Source organism: Nerophis ophidion, linkage group LG07 (genome assembly GCF_033978795.1).
Source record: "Nerophis ophidion isolate RoL-2023_Sa linkage group LG07, RoL_Noph_v1.0, whole genome shotgun sequence".
NCBI lineage: Eukaryota > Metazoa > Chordata > Actinopteri > Syngnathiformes > Syngnathidae > Nerophis > Nerophis ophidion.
Genome location: NC_084617.1, coordinates 67,192,948 through 67,213,756, shown reverse-complemented (window position 1 = coordinate 67,213,756; position 20,809 = coordinate 67,192,948). Strand labels below are relative to the sequence as shown.

The following is a 20,809-nucleotide window of genomic DNA, read 5'->3' as shown; positions in this document are numbered from 1 at the left end:
GCAGTAGAGCTACGCAACCAGAAGAAGCACGTTTGTCTAATAAAGGTACCGAAACATGGCACGGTTTGGTTTTACGTAAAACCGATACCTGGTCGTACCGATGGAGTTCGGACGATGCCTATAAAAGTACCGAATTCAGTACCCATCCCTAACTGCAAGTCAGGCTAATCAAATAAACTAAACATAACGTTACTGCTACCTACAGCTATGGCCTACCCAGAATGGAATAATAACAGGCTATCATGTCTGTTGCGCAACAGTCTAGTGAATCACTTACCAAAGAGCCATTTCTAATCCCTGCTAATGCGGGAGTCAGCATCTCTTAAAACGGGGTGAGTGCCTTTAACTGCAACCAAAATTCACTGGCAAGAACATCACAATAGCAAGCTTTGTGCGAAAGTTAAACTAACAACTTTAAAAATGAAATACCATTGCAATTTGGGAAATCTGGGTTACATGTAACAGAGTGAAGTCAACTCCCTGTGCTCCGACAACTGCACTCATTATTTTTGTTTGGATTTTTAAATTAAAGACGTTCTTGTCATATGGTATTTTTGAGGCGTAATTGGATAAGACAATAACAGACACTTTGGAAGAGTGATTTTTTTAGGTCATAAAACAAGATTCTGGTTAAATTGAATTTGGAAACATAAAACTAAATTGGGATTTGTTTTCATTGACAGTTTCTTGGGCTGACGTGTGTGTGGTTTTTGGGTTGTTGAACACTCCGGTAACACTTTGTCATGCCGAGAGCTCTTCTCTGGGCCAGTGGAAAAAAACGAGAAGGTTTGAGACTGATCACTCTCTTTGTGCGAACACTTCAGCTGCCTTGGTAGAAAAGACAACTTTGACATGCCTAAGAAATGCAAACAAACAAAACCGTATCCATATTGCGTATAAAATACTACACGGTCTAGCTCCATCCTATCTTGCTGATTGTATTGTACCATATGTACCGGCAAGAAATCTGCGTTCAAAGAACTCCGGTTTATTAGTGATTCCCAGAACCCAAAAAAAGTCTGCGGGCTATAGAGCGTTTTCTATTCGGGCTCCAGTACTCTGGAATGCCCTCCAGGTAACAGTTAGAGATGCTACCTCAGTAGAAGCATTTAAGTCCCATCTTAAAACTCATTTGTATACTCCAGCCTTTAAATAGACCCCCTTTTTGGACCAGTTGATCTGCCGTTTCGTTTCTTTTCTGCTCTGCCACCCTCTCCCTCGTGGAGGGGGTGGCACAAGTCCAGTGGCCATGGATGAAGTGCTGGCTGTCCAGAGTCGGTACCCGGGGGTGGACCGCTCGCCTGTGCATCGGTTGGGGACATCTCTGCTCCGCTGACCCGTATCTGCTCGTGATGGTCTCCCGCCATAAACTGAACTCTCACTATTATGTTAGATCCACTATGGACTGGACTTTCACAATATTATGTTAGACCCACTCGACGTCCATTGCATCCGGTCTACCTTAGAGGGGGTGGGTCACCCACATCTGCGGTCCTCTCCAAGGTTTCTCATAGTCATCCACATTGACGTCCCACCGGGTTGTGAGCTTTTCCTTGCCCTTTTGTGGGCTCTGAACCAAATATTTAGGGCTATATAAGTAAACATTGATTGATTGATTGATATCCGTTATTGTTTGCTTACTTAAAAATGATATTGCACTGCTGTTGTGGAGGGGATGCATTGGAAATGTCAAAGAAAAGCAGGCTCATGGTACCACATTTTAAGTAGGTTTTCACTTACATAAACAACATGGTCATTTTACTGAGCTGTCATGGAAAAATGATTTAATTATCATCACACACTGGCAGTTCTTCCATTGGGCTGTTCCAGACAATTGCTCGCATTCTGCCAAGTCATAGCCAATGAAATACGTTTTTCAATTGTGACTTCCAAAATGCTAGACAGCTGTTGTTTCTCAATCGGTGAGAAAGAAGATGGCCGGAGGGAAGTTGTGCTCATGGGAGGCAGTTCCATGGTAAATGCTTCATATATCTTCTTTCACTTTCTGCATTTTAGCCAGGGGAAATATTAAGTGGCATACCTAAGCTGGGCCATTTCCTTATCATAATTGCTTCTTTTGATGCAATTTGTGGTAAATATGTGTGCATCGGCAGATGTTTATCAGTGAAACAGTTATATTTGAAATAAAGAAATATTTTCCTCATCCTCCATTTTAGAGACCCATTTGTCACCGTCCCAAAAAAAAGCACACATCTAAAAATGTAAAGAAAACAAGAAAAAAACAAAGAGAAGTCAGAAGTGAACAAAACAGTCCACAAATCAATTGTATTAGACTGGTTGTGTGATCATGATTTCAACTCGTTATTTTTCGTTTTGTCTTTGCATTTCACTGTGGAGTATAATCGGTAGAGATGTCCGATAATGTCTTTTTTGCCGATATCCGATATTGTCCAACTCTTAATTACCGTTTACGATATCAACCGATACCGATATATACAGTCGTGGAATTAACACATTATTTTGCCTAATTTTGTTGTGATGCCCTGCTGGATGCATTAAACAATGTAACAAGGATTTCCAAAATAAGAGAACAACTTCAACTCAAGTTATGGAAAAGAATGCCAATCCTGATACCCACTATAACTATGCGAAATACTATATTTTGACTTCCACAAAGAGCATTATTTTTTTTATTTTTTTTAAAGGGGAACATTATCACCAGACCTATGTAAGCGTCAATATATACCTTGATGGTGCAGAAAAAAGACCATATAATTTTTTAACCAATTTCCGAACTCTAAATGGGTGAATTTTGGCGAATTAAACGCCTTTCTGTTTATCGCTCCTTTTGCGATGACGTCAGAACGTGACGTCTCCGAGGTAATACAGCCGCCATTTTCATTTTCAACACATAGCAAACATTGGGTCTCAGTTCTGTTATTTTCCCTTTTTTCGACTATTTTTTGGAACTTTGGAGACATCATGCCTTGTCGGTGTAACAACACTAACAGGGAGGGATTCAAGTTGCACCACTGGCCCGAAGATGCGAAAGTGTCTGCCGCCAACGATAAAGTCAACAAATTCACAAAGGTGAGTTTTGTTGATGTTGACTGCCAGCTAATCGATGCTAACATGCTACGCTAATCGATGCTAACATGCTATTTACCGGCGGTGCTAAAGCAGACATGGCACAGAGATGTATGGATAACCTGCAGATGCATTTGCAACTATATTACGTTTCCTGCGAAAAAAACACTTACCAATCGAAGGATTTAAGTTGCTCCAGTGTCACGAGATGCGAAAGTCCTGATCGTTTGGTCCGCACATTTTACCGGCGATGCTAACGCAGCTATTCGGCCATGCTATGGCTATGAATAGCGTCAATAGCTATTCGCTCAATAGCTTCAGTTTCTTCAATACTTTCATACTCCAACCATCCGTTTCAATACATGCGTAATCTGTTGAATCGCTTAAACTGCTGAAATCCGAGTCTGAATCCGAGCTAATGTCGCTATATCTTGCTGTGGTATTCACCGTTGTTTGTTTACATTGGCAGCACTGTGTGACGTCACAGGGAAATGTATATTCGCATTGCAAATAGCAAAAATCAAGCACTTTAAAACTTTTTTTAGGGATATTCCCGGGACCGGTAAAATTTTGAAAAAAACTTCAAAAAATACAACAAGCCACTGGGAACTTATTTTTATTGTTTTAACCCTTTTGAAATTGTGATAATGTTCCCCTTTAAACATGCCTCAAAACAACTACTATACAAAAACAATGAAGGCACACAGCTTCAGTCCGGAGTATACTCGAGTAATAAAGTAAACAATAACATAGTCCTAATTTAGTGCAAGACTGCCTGGCATACTGTATAACAGGGAACTATAAACTGGGCTCACATCCATCTTCCGCTTGTATTCATCGAGTATCTCCTTATGATTCTTGAAGAGGTGGAAGATGTCTTGGTTCCTCCTCGCATAACCAACTTTTTCGAGTCATTGCAAATTGCCAGTTTTTTATCCGTCAGAGACACTTTAAAATAATCCCAAACTATAGACATGGTGTTGCCAGTCAGTCACTGAGCGAGCTCGCTTGTTAGCCACGGCTACAGCACCGGCAACAACACATTCTTGTTGTTGTTATGCTCCTCTCGCAGCAATTTGATGAAGTCATCAAGCGTCGCCAGTAAACCTCTCACTCTGCAGTCGTCAAATCCTGTGTTGTGTGTGGGAGAGGGGCGAGGGGAGGGGCGAGGGGAGGGGCTGCTGACTGGGAGATGCAACTGCTCTGTACTGCTCCCTACGTCCTTGTTTTACCGGATATGTACAGCGGCGTTTTTAAAAGTCATTAATTTTACTTTTTCAAACCGATACCGATAATTTCCGATATTACATTTTAGGCATTTTATCGGCCGATATCGGACATCTCTAATAATCGGGCAAATTTTAATTGAGCATCAGTGCATAAAAAAGTTCAATAGGGATAAGAAGCAATCCCATCAAGGTGTACTGTTAAAAGGGCTGTTTGCAGCTTGGTCAGTTATATTTTACAAAGCAAAAAACATAATAAAAGCAGCTATTTATCGCACAACTTCATTTCTCTGTTGTTAGCTAGCTAGCTAAGAAGCCAGCTATCTTACCGAGGAGAGTCAAAGACCGCATCCAAAATCTCTCACTTCATAGATGCACTGCCATGAAAAGTAAGGTCTTTTTTTGACGTTTTTAGGGTGAAATGCTTACATACTTTCAATGTTTTTAACGACTGTATTGTTGCCATTGGCCACAGCAATTTTTCTCTTCCTCTTGTTGTTAGTCACCGGTCATGCTAAATCGCGCGACTTTGTTTCCGTCCGGAAAAATACCCGAGATGACGTCATCGACTATCCTTGACAAATTAAATTGTCAGTGACAAATCGTATTGTTGATTTTATGTCAACAATGTTGATGAATCGTTCCACCTCAATTTGAAACACATGAATAAGTCTGCAAACAAACTACGAAGCTAAGTTCAATGTACAGAATGCAAAATGGCAGTGGACTATTTTATGACCAATATTTTGTTAGTATTATATTGCGATACATATTATGTATCGTGACATGGGCCAAAAATATCGAGATATTAGTAAAAGGCCATATCGCCCAGCCCTACATGCATGTCTAGTTTACAGTAGTACTAATCGCTACATTGTTTCACTGAAGAACCTGAACTCACTTTCAGAATATTAGGCATCCCTGATGTTATCCCTAATTCTATTCAACCCTCCCAATTCCAAATGCTTTAAAACACAATCATTTGCATCATCACAATCAATGTCATTCATTTGCTCTTCAACTGGTATCTCTGCGGTAATTAGCAATTTTAAATAGATAAACATGAGCTCAGCCTTCATTAGCATTTCTAGTTAGACTGCAGTACAAACAAGCGCTTATAATTATAGTGTGGTTTGGTATACATGTATTGGATGTGCAGCACATAAGGACTGCCGCTAGGACGTTTACACCATTAAACATTTCTGAAAAGAAAAAGACGCAGACCTTATTTAAAGTTAGTGTACGTCAGGAATAGGCAGCCGCCGAGAGGGCGCTCACATTGGAACGATCCGTCGTTATTACATGCCACCTTTGTCCTTGTCCGACCAATTAAGCCTTGCCCTGCTAATACATATGCACACAGCAAAAGGATAACATTATGTTACATTAACAGTAGTTGAAAAAAATCGTATCACTTTTAAAATCCTTCTGTTCTGCAAAATGCAACAGACGTGCATTAGTCATGCAAGCCAGCTGTGATTGACAGCTTGAATGCTAGTCATCTTAGCACTGCATTTTCTACAAGTTCGACATCTAATAGTGACAAGTATAGACATTTATTTGCTAAACATGCTCTGCAAACCACGATTCATACCACCTACTAGCGGTTGGTGGTGTTCTCAGGATCTTAACTGGGGCTCAAATTGACATTGAGGTTTTCAGTCCTGCAATAACCTAATCGTGATAGGCCGAGGATTTCTGTTTTATAGATTACATATATTTATATATACTTTTCTCCCCTTTGTCTCCGAAATTTGATTCGTAGACAGGTTTGCCTATTAGAATTGTTGAACCGTGCATCCTTGGCCTGCCGTCCAATCAGAAGAGATTATAGGAAACAGGAAGTTAAGACAAGATGTGACTTTAAGGTTTTACTACTTACGTATAAAATACTACACGGTCTAGCTCCATCCTATCTTGCTGATTGTATTGTACCATATGTCCCGGCAAGAAATCTGCGTTCAAAGAACTCTGGCTTATTAGTGATTCCCAGAGCCCAAAAAAAGTCTGCGGGCTATAGAGTGTTTTCTATTGGGGCTCCAGTACTATGGAATGCCCTCCCGGTAACAGTTAGAGATGCTACCTCAATAGTACCATTTAAGTCCCATCCTAAAACTCATTTGTATACTCTAGCCTTTAAATAGACCCCCTTTTTAGACCAGTTGATCTGCCGTTTCTTTCCTTATCTCCTCTGCCCCCCTCTCCCTTGTGGCAGGGGAGGCACAGGTCCGGTGGCCATGGATGAAGTGCTGGCTGTCCAGAGTCGGGACCTGGGGTGGACCGCTCGCCTGTGCATCAGTTGGGGACATCTCTGCACTGCTGACCCCTCTCCGCTCGGGATGGTGTTCTGCTGGCCCCACCATGGACTGGACTCTCACTATTATGTTACATCTACTATGGACTGGACTTTCACAATATTATGCTAGATGAGCCAGATGAGGTGGCTCGAGGATCTGGTCAGGATGCCACCCGAACGCCTCCCTAGGGAGGTGTTTAGGGCACGTCCAAACGGTAGGAGGCCACGGGGAAGACCCAGGACACGTTGGGAAGACTATGTCTCCCGACTGGCCTGGGAACGCCTCGGGATCCCCTGGGAAGAGCTAGACGAAGTGGCCTGGGAGAGGGAAGTCTGGGCTTCCCTGCTTAGGCTGCTGCCCCCGCGACCCGACCTCGGATAAGCGGAAGATGATGGATGGATGCTAGATCCACTCGACGTCCATTGCACCTGTCGCCCTAGAGGGGGTCGAGGGGTCGCCCACATCTGCGGTCCTCTACAAGGTTTCTCATTGTCTTCCCACTGGGTTGAGTTTTTCCTTGCCCTGATGTGGGATCTGAACCGAGGATGTCGTTGTGGCTTGTGCAGCCCTTTGAGATTTAGGGCTACATAAATAAACATTGATTGAACATTGATTGGTTGAAGTTTGTGTGGCCTGCAGCCAATACCGTCAATGCGCCGTACAATATTTACAAAAAATAAAATGCTTTTCCATTGACTGCAGTATAAGGCCTGTCAACTTAGTTCGAAACGGGTGGACGACTAAAAGGCTGCTTACTACAAGCGCCCAAGGACAACGTAAGCAAACATCCAATATGGCAGCATGCCATGACATCAGGTCACTAGATATTTTGTATTGGTTATTTCTTCGGTTTAGCAAAATGATGCTAAAAGGGTTTGTCTCCACAAGGAGCTTTTCAGTAGTCCAGAACAGGGTGTTGCCCACATAAACCAAAAAAAATTTGAAAGTAGGTTTCTGCATATTTTTCTACTGCAGTGATGTCCACAGTATGGCCCGGGGCCATTTGCGGCTCACACCTCGTGTTTTGTCGGCCCAAAAAACAACTGTAAAAATAACAATCCAGTCCAACTACCGATGAATAAATAGACGACACACGTCTTTGAGTCGCAATATTATGGCAACAGCGGCCAAAGCGTCTGAATATTATGTGGTTTTAGAAGGCACAAGGATTAAATAAAAGGAGTCCTGCTCGCCAAGTACAGACATGTATTTATTTTTTTCAGTTTGCAGGCCACTATAGTTTATTTTTTTATATATTCACACACATTTGTATGTTTTTATATATATATATATATATATGGATGGATATATATATATATATATATATATATATATATCCATCCATTTTCTACCGCTTATTCTCTTTTGGGGTCGCGGGGGGCGCTGGCGCCTATCTCAGCTACAATCGGGCGGAAGGCGGAGTACACCCTGGACAAGTCGCCACCTCATCGCAGGGCCAACACAGATAGACAGACAACATTCACACTCACATTCACACACTAGGGCCAATTTAGTGTTGCCAATCAACCTATCATATATATATATATATATATATATATATATATATATATATATGGGGTGTGGGGAAAAAATCGATTCAAATGCGAATCGAATTGTTTGTTGTGCGATTCAGAATCGATTCTAATTTTTTTTTAAATCGCTTTTTTTTTTTAATCAATCCAACAAACCACTACACAGCAATACCATAACAATACAATCCAATTCCAAAACCAAACCTGACCCAACAACACTCAGAACTGCAATAAACAGAGCAATTGAGAGGAGACACAAACACGACACAGAATAAACCAAAAGTAGTGAAACAAAAATGAATATTATCAACAACAGTATCAATATTAGTTATAATTTCAGCATAGCAGTGATTAAAAATCCCTCATTGACATTATCGTTAGACATTTATAAAAATTAAAAAAAAGAACAATAGTGTCACAGTGGCTTACACTTGCATCGCATCTCATAAGCTTGACAACACAATATTTTCACAAAGATAAAATAAGTCATATTTTTGGTTTGTTTAATAGTTAAAACAAATTTACATTACTGCAATCAGTTGATAAAACATTGTCCTTTACAATTATAAAAGCTTTTTACAAAAATCTACTACTCTGCTAGCATGTCAGCAGACTGGGGTAGATCCTGCTGAAATCCTATGTATTGAATGAATACAGAATCCTTTTAAATCGAGAATCGAATCAAATTGAAAAAAATCGATATATTATCGAATCTTGACCCCAAAAATCAATATTGAATCGAATCGTGGGACACCCAAAGATTCACAGCCCTAATATATATATATATATATATATACATATATAAAAGGCTGCGAATCTTTGGGTGTCCCACGATTCGATTCAATATCGATTTTTTCTATATCCATCCATCCATCCATTTTCTACCGCTTATTCCCTTTGGGGTCGCGGGGGGCACTGGTGCCTATCTCAGCTACAATCGGGCGGAAGGCGGTGTACACCCTGGACAAGTCAGCACCTCATCGCAGGGCGATTTTTAATATACTGTATACACATGTATATATATATATATATATACATATATATATATATATATATATATATATATATGTAGGTGTGGGAAAAAATCACAAGACTACTTCATCTCTACGGATCTGTTTCATGAGGGGTTCCCTCAATCATCAGGAGATTTTAATGGAAGCATTCACATACAATGGTTTATATAGGGCACAGAGTGGGTGGGTACAGGCAGGCGTAGGGTGTGGTGATTGGCTCATGTGTTACCTAGGAGGTGTTTCCTTCTGTGGCGGCATGTTGAAATAATTTCGCTGCGCTTGTTGAGGGATGATATATAATAAACAGTTTCTCTTTTAAGCATAGGTTGCATCTTTTATTACCACTGTTGTAAGGTGTGCTGGATGCAAGAATTTGCCATGTTATAGAATATTCAACATTGTTGTCTTTGAGGTTCCAAATGTGTTTGCTGAGTTCTGTAGAATTCTGCAAAGTCTGGTTTCTAAAGGAGGCGTTGTGATTATTCCATCTTGTTTTGAACGCTCCTTCGGTTAATCCTACGTACGTGTCGGATGTGTTAATGTCCTTGCGTATTACCTTTGCTTGGTAAACGACTGATGTCCGTAAGCACCTTCCGTTGAGAGGGCAATCAGGTTTCTTGCGACAGTTACATTCATTATTGGTTTCAGGGTCGTTTAGTCTGGGGGTAGGCAGTCCTTTTGCAATTGCTTTGTTGTGGTTTGAAATGATTTGTTGCATGTTATTCATACAGCTGTAGCTCAATTTAATGTTGTTCTTGTTGAATATTTTTCTTAGGGTGTTGCCTTTGGGGAAGTGTTTGTCGATCAGAGTGAGGAACTTGGGGCCGATGTTGGTTGAGACGTCTTTGCTGAATGGCATCCAGCACACCTTACAACAGTGGTAATAAAAGATGCAACCTATGCTTAAAAGAGAAACTGTTTATTATATATCATCCAGATCTATCATCCCTCAACAAGCGCAGTGAAATTATTTCAACATGCTGCCACAGAAGGAAACACCTCCTAGGTAACACATGAGCCAATCACCACACCCTACGCCTGCCTGTACCCACCCACTCTGTGCCCTATATAAACCATTGTATGTGAATGCTTCCATTAAAATCTCCTGATGATTGAGGGAACCCCTCATGAAACAGATCTGTAGAGATGAAGTAGTCTTGTGATTTTTTCCCACACCTACATATTGCGCTCTACCACGGTATCGAGCACTATTCTCTGGATAATCCAATCAAGATATATATATGTATATATATATATATATATATATATATATATATATATATATATATATATATATATATGTATGTATATATATATATATATAAGGTTTCTCATAGTCATCATTGTCGACGTCCCACTGGGGTGAGTTTTTCCTTGCCCTTCTGTGGGCTCTACCAAGGATGTCGTTGTGGTTTGTGCAGCTCTTTGAGACACTTGTGATTTAGGGCTATGTAAATAAACATTGATTGATTGATATAATTTTATATTTTGCAATGATTAGGAAAGCACACAAAGTCTCCTAATAACCAGCACAATAACTCTAGTGTACAGACATTGTGTTTCCCCTTAGCCCAACAGGCACAGGATCAAATAAACACAATGACATAATACAAGATACTGAAACAGGACCTGTCTAATAATGCAGCCAAAACGTTAGATAACGTTGTAAACCACTGATTTTGAAGCAGTCCGGGATTACGTCTTGTCCAGGGTGTACCCCGCCTTCTGCCCGATTGTAGCTGAGATAGGCGCCAGCGCCCCCCGCGACCCCAAAAGGGAATAAGCGGTAGGAAATGGATGGATGGATGGATACTATCAACACGCTATCTCTAGCAAAGGGGTCACCAACGCGGTGCCCGCGGGCACCAGATGGCCCGTAAGGACCAGATAAGTCGCCTGCTGGCCTGTTCTAAAAATAGCTCAAATAGCAGCACTTACCAGTGAGCTGCCTCTATTTTATTTTATTTTTTTATTTACTAGCTTTGCTCGACATTTTTAATTCTAAGAGAGACAAAACTCAAGTAGAATTTGAAAATCCAAGAAAATATTTTAAAGACTTGGTCTTCACTTGTTTAAATGAATTCATTTATTTTTTTACTTTGATTCTTATAACTTTCAGAAAGACAATTTTAGAGAAAAAAAATACAACCTTAAAAATGATTTTAGGATTTTTAAACGCATATACCTGTTTACCTTTTAAATTTCTTCCTCTTCTTTCCTGACAATTTAAATCAATGTTCAAGTATTTTTTAATTTTTTTATTGTAAGGAATAATAAATACATTTTAATTTAATTCTTCATTTTAGCATATGTTTTTTCGACGAAGAATATTTGTGTAATATTTCTTCAAACTTATGATTAAAATTCAAAAAAATTATTCTGGCAAATCTACAAAATCTGTAGAATCAAATTTACCGTATTTCCTTGAATAGCCGCCGGGCATGTAATATGCGCCTGCCTTGAATTACTCCCGGGTCAAACTCGCTCCAAAAATGTATAAGCGCATGCTTACTTTTAATGCCGGGTCAAATTTGTGACGTCTCGAGTGCCGCTTCCCCTGTCGTCATTTCTAAAATGGCGGAGGTTATTTTTTGCTTTTACTAGGTGTAAACCAGGGGTCTTGTTCCACAGCCATACAGATCACACTGATGGTTGTGATGTAAAACAACTTACTAATGTGCGCCACACAATGTGAACCCACACCAAACAAGAATAACAAACACATTTCTGGAGAACATCGACTCTGTAACACATTATAAACGCAACATAACACTTACCCAGAATGCAATGCATCCATGACTCTTACCGGCTATATTATACACCCCGCTAGCACCAAACCCCGCCCCCCCTCTCCGTGCGTCACTTGAGGTGGGCGGGTTGGGGGCGCGTGTATAATATAGCCAAGTGTCATGGATGCATGGCATTGTGGGTAGTTGTTATGTTGCATTTCTAATGTGTTACAGAGCCAATATTCTCCAGAAATGTGTTTGGTGTGGGTTCACAGAGTGTGGCGCATATTAGTAAGAGTGTTAAAGTTGTTTATATCACAACCATCAGTGTAAAAGGTGTGGCTGTTGACCATGTATGCATTGCAATCTCGTATGAGAAACAGCGGAATGCATGCGTCCGGCCGGCACGCAGATAGCATGGTGTAAAGGTGGGCGCAATGACATGTAGAGCCGCGGCCGCTGAAGAATTTTTTATTAATATTTTATTCATCACACTGAATTTATTACTGCATGCCATTGGTAAGAAGACTGCTTACTTTTACCGCATGCCTTGAATAATGGCAGGAGTGAGAAGAGGTTTTAAATTAATTAGCACCCCGGCGGTTATAAAAGGAAATACTGTAAATCTTATTTCAAAGTCTTTTGAATTTCTTTTAAATTTTTTGTTTTGGAAAATCTAGAAGAAATAATGATTCGTCTCTGTTAGGTATATAGCTTGGTCCAATTTGTTATATATTCTAACAAGGTGCAGATTGGATATTATCCTATTTAAAACATGTCATCAAAGATGTATATGTATTGTGAGAAATCATTAAGATGATCAGTGTTTCCGCAAAGATAATTATCATTAATTATTAATAATAACATAGAGTTAAAGGTAAATTGAGCAAATTGGCTATTTCTGGTCATTTATTTAAGTGTGTATCAAACTGGTAGCCCTTCGCATTAATCAGTACCCAAGAAGTAGCTCTTGGTTTCAAAAAGGTTGGTGACCCCTGATCTAGCACATAGGACAGATTAAACACGCCAAACTTACCCAAAAGCAATGTTTACAAACCCAAACAGGGCGCTTTGTGCAATGCTAAGCCTGCTAGCAAAGTTAGCCAAACAACAATATCCCACTGTCACGTCGGAAAGGAGTGGACATGTTTTTAAAACAAATAGAGAATAATGGCTGGGTAGTTTGGAACTCCGTGATTTCCGAGCAAACAGACGAAGGGTGTTTATGTAAAGAAGTCCATAAAAACGAGCGTTAGCCAGCAGTCCTGACAGCTAGCTCGCTCGGTTAGCATCCCTAGCCTAGCCTAGCCATGTAGCACGTGCTGGCGATGTCTTAAATCATCAACTTTAGCCCACTAACCTGTGACGTAGTGGATGACGTCACATGTCAGTCCGATCGGGACGCTTTCTTGCCTTTAATTGTTCCGCCAAACGAGTGCGCGATGTTTACTTTACACAACCTGGGAGGGGAGGGGGGGAAAGAAGGTCGACGCGGGCTATATGGCTTTCTGGCTACGTAACAAGATGGGAGAGACCACCGCGAAGCCACAGGGCGCAAATGGAGGTGGTGGACTAACCTTTGCGGCGGACTCAACCCGCGACCATCCGACGGTGTTGTCGGGTTGGAGCGAAGGTCCCGAGCCTCCTCGACGCCGCCCCGGTTCCGATTAGCGATCCTCTCACTTCAATGGCGCCCGTCTCCCGTCATTTAGTCCCAACGAAAGAGTAGTTTTCCTTCTCATTGGTTCCACGGAAGGTTGAGCGATGTCGTGCCTGGTCCTGCACAATAAACTCATGCATTTACTCCCTGCGCAATACTCTCATGCATCTACTCCCTGCGGCCGACACAACACAGTGAACACACCACTGCACGGGGACTGGACCGCCTCTCTCTCTCGCTAGCTCTCTCTCTCTCTCTCTCTCTCTCTCTCTCTCTCTCTCTCTAGCTCTCGGTCTCTCTCGCGCGCTCTCGCTCGCTATCTCTCTCTCACACTGTCTCTCTCTCTCTCTTTCTCTCTATCTCTATCGCTCTTATCTCTCTCCCTCACTGTCTCTATCTATCTATCTATCGCTCTCCCTCAATGTCTCTCTTTATCTGTATATCTCTCTATCTCTGTCTCTCTCACTGTCTAACTATCTCTCTCCCTCTCCTCCTCCCTCACTGTCTCTATCTAAGTCTCTCTCTATCTATCTCTCTATTTCTCTCCCTCACTGTCTCTGTATATCTGTCTATCTCTCTCTCTCCTTCACTGTCTCTCTCTCTCTCTATCTAAGTCTCTCTCTGTCTATCTCTCTCTCTATATATATATATCTCCCTCACTGTCTCTATCTCTCTCCCTCTCCTCCTCTCCCTCACTGTCTCTCTCTCTCTATCTAAGTCTCTCTCTCTATCTCTCTCTATCTCTCTCAATCTCTCTCCCTCACTGTCTCTCTATATCTGTTTATCTCTCTCTATCTCTCTCTCACTGTCTCTCTAGCTCTCTCCCTCTCCTCTCTCTCACTGTCTCTTTCTCTATATCTAAGTCTCTCTATCTCTCCCCCTCACTGTCTCTCTATATCGGTCCATCTCTATCTATCTATCTCCCTCTCCTCCTCTCCCTCACTGTCTCTCTCTATCTAAGTCTCTCTATCTCTCTCTCTCTCACTGTCTCTCTATTTCTCTCCTCCTCTACCTCACTGTCTCTCTCTATCTAAGTCTCTCTATCTCTCTCTCTCTCACTGTCTCTCTATTTCTCTCCTCCTCTACCTCACTGTCTCTCTCTATCTAAGTCTTCATCTATCTCTCTGGATCTCTCTCCCTCACTGTATCTCTATATCTGTCTATCTCTCTCTATCTCTCTCCCTCTCCTCCTCTCCCTCACCGTCTCTCTCTATCTAAGTCTATCTATTTCTCTCTATCTCTCTCCCTCACTGTCTCTCTATATCTGTCTATCTCTTTCTTTCTCACTGTCTCTCTCTCCCTCTCCTCCTCTCCCTCACTGTCTCTCTCTCTATCTGAGTCCCTCCCTCACTTTCTCTCTGTATCTGTCTATCTCTCTCTATCTCTCTGTCTCTATCTCTCCCCCTCTCCTCCTTTCTCTCATTGTCTCTTTATCACTATCTCTCTCCCCCTCTCCCTCACCGTTTCTATCTCTATCTGTATCTATATCTCTGTCTCCCACTCTCTTTCACTTTATCTATCTGTCTCTCTCTTTCTCCCCCCCTCTCTCTCTCTAACTATCTCTATATTTCCCTCACTGTTTCTCTATAGCTCTCTGTCCATCTATCTCGCTACCTCACTGTCTCTCTATCTCTCCCTCACTCTCTCTCTATATCTGTCTATCTCTATCTCTCTCACTGTCTATCTCTCTTCCTCTCCTCTCCCTCACTGTCTCTCTATCTATCTCTCCCCCTCTCCTTCACTGTTTATCTATCTATCTATCTATCTATCTATCTATCTATATCTCTATCTCCATCTCTCTCACACTGTCTCCCACTCTCTTTCTCTTTATCTATCTGTCTCTCTTTCTCTCCCTCACTGTCTCTCTCTATCTCTATCTATCTCTCCCTCACTGTCTCGCTATATCTCTATCTCTCTCTCCCTCACTGTCTCTCTATCTCTCTCACCCTGTCCCTCTCTCCCTCACTGTCTTTCTCTATCTCTCACTCCCAAAGGTGGGTGGTCTTTACATCAGCCCGGAGCTTGGGTCTTGGGCACAGTTGGGTGTTCCAACAGGACAATGACCCCAGACACACGTCAAAAGTGGTAAAGGAATGGCTAAATCAGGCTACGATTAAGGTTTTAGAAAGGTCTTCCCAAAGTCCTGGCTTAAACGTGTGGACAATGCTGAAGAAACAAGTCCATGTCAGAAAACCAACACATTTAGCTGAACTGCACCAATTTTGTCAAGAGGAGTGGTCAAAAAAATCAAGCAGAAGCTTGTGGACGGCTACCAAAAGCGCCTTATTGCAGTGAAACTTGCCAAGGGACATGAAACCAAATATTAACATTGCTGTAAGTATACTTTAGACCAAGCAGATATGTAGAAGAGTTGTAGAAAGTATTGGAAACTCAAGACAGCCATGACATTATGTTATTTACAAGTGTATGTAAACCTTACATCGCGACTGTATGTGCTTACACAGGAATAATCCACACAAGCTATGATAATAACCATTTTGCTTAATTAAAGCACATTCATTTATACACATTTGCCTGCTTTCAGGTGGTCAGAATTTAAACGTTGAGACGCTCATAATTTCTGAGAAAACAAAGGGAACACGTTTTTGCAAATGTTAAAAAAAATCCATCACTCATCTGGGTTAAGCCTCAGATCTTCTTCAGTACCATCATCAGCATATCCTCTGGTCCATTCCACCCACCTGTGTGTTTACTCTCACAACAGTCTGAAAATGAGTGTCCAAAAGGTTCAAATCAATTCTTTCCACAGGCCAGCAAGCAAAACATCTGTGCTGCTTGATGCCCACTGAGAAGTACAAGCTGTGAACACAGCGACTTAACATTGAAGGATAGTATTTTGGAGATCAGAGCACCACGTGCTGTGTACATAGTTAATGACTGTGCTGAAACCGATGCTCTGCTAAATGCTGTGAAACCTTCACACTGTGTCGCTGGCCTCTGGAAACTATACACAGACTGCAGGTACTGGCATCTTGCAAGAAAGCTAAAAGCTATCGACATTGTTTTTTTGTTCAAAATGGTCAGAAGAAAACCCGAATGCATCATCCTTATTAGAAATAATGTAATTCCAGTTAATACACATTAGTCCAACTCAAGGTCCGGGGGCCACATCTGGACCGCGACATCATTTTATCTGGCCCGCAAACACCTAAAAATGATGTGTCAATAAAGTACTTAATATTTTCTCATTAAATGTAATCGATTGTTTTCATTTTGACAGAAACAAATGTATGTACTGCTTGAAAATGCATATATTTTAAATAGAGATGTCCGATAATGGCTCTTTTGCCAATGTACCCAATATTCCGATATTGTCCAACTCTTAATTACCGATACCGATATCAACCGATACCGATATATATATACAGTCGTGGAATTAACACATTATCATGCCTAATATTGTTGTGATGCCCCGCTGGATGCATTAAACGATGTAACAAGGTTTTCCAAAAGAAATCAACTCAAGTTATGGAAAAAAATGCCAATATGGCACTGCCATATTTATTATTTTAGTCACAAAGTGCATTATTTTTTTTAACATGCCTCAAAACAGCAGCTTGGATTTTGGGACATGCTCTCCGTGAGAGAGCATGAGAAGTTTGAGGTGGTTGGGGTTTGGGGGGGATATATTGTAGCATCCCGGAAGAGTTAGTGCTGCAAGGGGTTCTGGGTATTTGTTATGTTGTGTTACGGTGCAGATCTTCTCCCGAAATGTGTTTGTCATTCTTGTTTGGTGTGGGTTCACAGTGTGGCGCATATTTGTAACAGTGTTAAAGTTGTTTATACGGCCACCCTCAGTGTGACCTGTATGGCTGTTGACCAAGTATGCCTTGCATTCACTTGTGTGTGTGAAAAGCCGTAAATATTATGTGATTGGACCGGCACGCAAAGGAAGTGCCTTTTAAGGTTTATTGGCGCTCTGTACTTCTCTCTACGTCCGTGTACACAGTGGCGTTTTAAAAAGTGATACTTTTTTTTTTTAAACCGATCCTGATCATTTCCTATATTACATTTTAAAGCATTTATCAGCCGATAACAGTATGTAATATTGCAACAAATATTACAGTATATTATCATACTTTCCAAGCATGTTTTTGTCTAAATAAAAATTAATTAAAAATACCGAACCTTACAGCAAACTACCTATCAATTAATAAAAATGACAATACATTTTACGTGGTTCTTTACAGCATATAACTGTAAATTGCAAAAAAAACTGCTTGTTGTATTTTCACTATTTTATTTAAGGACAATAAGAAACATATGTTTAATATACCCTAAGATTTTTTGTTAAAATAAAGCCAACAATGCAATTTTTTGTGGTTCCCTTTTATTTAGAAAGTACCGAAAAGTATCGAATTTTTTTCAGTACCGGTTCCAAAATATTGGTATCGGGACAACACTAATCCTGATAGCATTCTTCAATATGATCCAGGTATATCATTCCACTTGGACAACACTTAGGCCAGATGCAACAAATCTATCCCACACGTCCCCGACCAGCGTATATCTTGACCTAAATTTCAGTGCGGCAGCTCCAGTCTGTGATTGTTTTTCTTCCCTGTGTTTTTCTTTCTGCTCTGTGGTTTGGGAGACCCCCCCCCCTCTAACCATCAGCGCAGCCACCCTTTCTTCATCCAGCCATCACAAAGCAGCGAAGGGAAGCATTTATTTCAGCTGGCCTTCCTGAGCCTTGAGCGTATGTCAGCGTAATCTCCACCCCCCCCCTTAGCCATGACTGCAATGGCTAATTTGTCAGCTCACTGATAACACGCACATTTTCTCACACGCCGGTTCAAATGTCAACCGCTTCGAAAGTCAAGAACCAACAGCATCCTTATGCCTCAAAATAATGCACACTTTTTAGGACTGCAAGCAAACAAGAGTGGTCCTACATTCCAATAAAGGAATGCACCTCTTCCCATACTTGCCAACCTTGAGACCTCCAAATTTGGTAGATGGGTATTTATTTTATATATATATATATATATATATATATATATATATATATATATATATATATATATATATGTATATATATGTATGTGTGGGAAAAATCACAAGACTACTTCATCTCTACAGAACTGTTTCATGAGGGGTTCCCTCAATCGTCAGGAGATTTTAACGGAAGCATTCACATACAATGGTTTATATAGGACACAGAGTGGGTGGGTACAGGCAGGCGTAGGGGCGTGGTGATTGGCTCATGTGTTACCTAGGAGGTGTTTCCGTCTGTGACGGCATGCTGATATGATTTCACTGCGCTTGTTGAGGGATAACAGGTCTGGGTGATATATAATAAAACAGTTTCTCTTTTAAGCATAGGTTGCATCTTTTATTACCACTGTTGTAAGGTGTGCTGGATGCGAGAATTTGCCATGTTATTGAATATTCAAAATTACTGCCTGTACCTACCCACTCTGTGCCCTATATAAACCACTAATCAGAAGCAGTATTCAAACCTGTCTTTGTCTGTCGGTCAATCTGGTGACATTGCAAGTTTTTTCACCCCAAAGTTCATGCTGTTCCTTCATGCCATAGATCAGGGGTGTCAAACTCAAATACAGAGTGGGCCAAAATTTAAAACTGAACAAAGCCGCGGGCCAAGGTTGAATAAATTAACCTTTTAATAGGGAACCAAACAAGTTTTGCAGTGAATATGAACAAGCAAGGCTTAAATAGGGCAGCACGGTGAAACAGGGGTTAGTGCATCTGCCTCACAATACGAAGGTCCTGAGTAATCCTGGGTTCAATCCCGGGCTCGGGATCTTTCTGTGTGGAGTTTGCATGTTTTCCCCGGGATTGCGTGGGTTCCCTCCGGGGATTTGGGCTTTCTCCCATGGAACAGGCAGAGCTTATATAACGTAATAGTGCAAAATCAACTTTCAACAACATCAGTGGTATATTAAATAAAATTTAATTAAAAAAATGAATGCCTCTTTTCCATTTGCAGCCTTCTGAGGTAAATATCAACATTAACTTTTTCCACGGGCTAATAAATAAAAAAATAAAATAAAAAGGAGATGGGCGAGGTTTGGTAGTAGCGGGGCTGTATATTATAGCGTTCCGGAAGAGTTAGTGCTGCAAGGGATCCTAGGTATTTGTTCTGTTGTGTTTATGTTGCGTTACGGTGCAGGTGTTCTCCCGAAATGTGTTTTGTCATTCTTGTTTGGTGTGGGTTCACAGTGTGGCGCATATTTGTAACAATGTTAAAGATTTTTATACGGCCACCCTCAGTGTGACCTGTATGGCTGTTGACCAAGTATGTGTTTGTGAAAGCCGCATATATTATGTGACTTGGCCTGCACGCCGTTTATATGGAGGAAAAGAAGACGCAACGACATGTTGTAGAGGACACTAAAGGCAGTGCCTTTAAGGCACGCTCCCAATATTGTTTTCCGGGTGGAAATCGGGAGAGTGGTTGCCCAGGGAGATTTTCGGGAAGGGCACTAAACTTCGGGAGTCTCCTGGGAAAATTGGAAGGGTTGGCAAGTATGAGTATTAGCGGTGAATGTGGTCTTACCGGCGGGCCAGCTCTAATGTTAATTTGATATTGCCTCAAGGGCCAAATTAAATTAAACGACGGGCCAGAGTTTGACACCCATGCCATAGATCCGTGCTCGTTTTCCTGTCAAGTAAGTTTTGTTTATTGTCCATAGTTTTGTCTAAGTTGTGTTTCCGCCTTGTGCGCGCCTTTTATTTGTACTTTTTTGTAGTTTCTGCGTTAAAAATTAAATCACGTTTTTAACCTGCATGCCATGTCTTGAGTAGTCCGTCTGCCTTCCAGGCAGAACAACCCCGCAGCATTGATTGATTGAAACTTTTATTAGCAGATTGCACAGTACAGTACATATTCCGTACAATTGACCACTAAATGGTAACACCCGAATAAGTTTTTCAACTTGTCCACGTTAATCAATCAATCAATCAATGTGTATTTATATAGCCCCAAATCACAAATGTCTCAAAGGACTGCACAAATCATTACGACTACAACATCCTCGGAAGAACCCACAATCAAATCAATTCATGGTAAAGCTGCGACACCCCCATCTTGACAGTCGTGTGTCAGTGTATTAATGTGCCGGCTGGAAAGGTACTTGAACTGCATAAAACAGAAGAGGGGTTGTGAACGACTTTCCCTGTCTCTCGGGTTCCACGGACCACTCAGGAAGGACATGCAGCAGGTTTGACTGTCGTTTATTTTTCAATATAGGAAGTATTTTGCGCCATCATTGCTCGCACTGCTCGCTCCTCCGTCTCGCTCTTTAGTCGGCCGCGTC

At 41.2% G+C, this 20,809-nt stretch overlaps 1 protein-coding gene across 8 annotated transcripts in view; it reads right to left on the bottom strand.

Moving 5' to 3' along the window:
* The window catches only part of ncor2 (nuclear receptor corepressor 2), a 245,010-nt gene extending 231,275 nt beyond the window's left edge, over positions 1-13,735 (bottom strand). For 3 of the 8 annotated variants that reach the window (XM_061906943.1, XM_061906948.1, XM_061906945.1), the window contains exon 1: positions 13,423-13,730. The gene's annotated coding sequence lies outside the window, so the exon portion shown is untranslated. Of the gene's footprint in view, positions 1-13,205; positions 13,224-13,422 lie in introns of those variants that run through there. The other 5 variants (XM_061906946.1, XM_061906947.1, XM_061906950.1 and 2 more) reach the window with 4 other exon arrangements.
* Between the last annotated feature and the right edge of the window lie 7,074 nt (positions 13,736-20,809).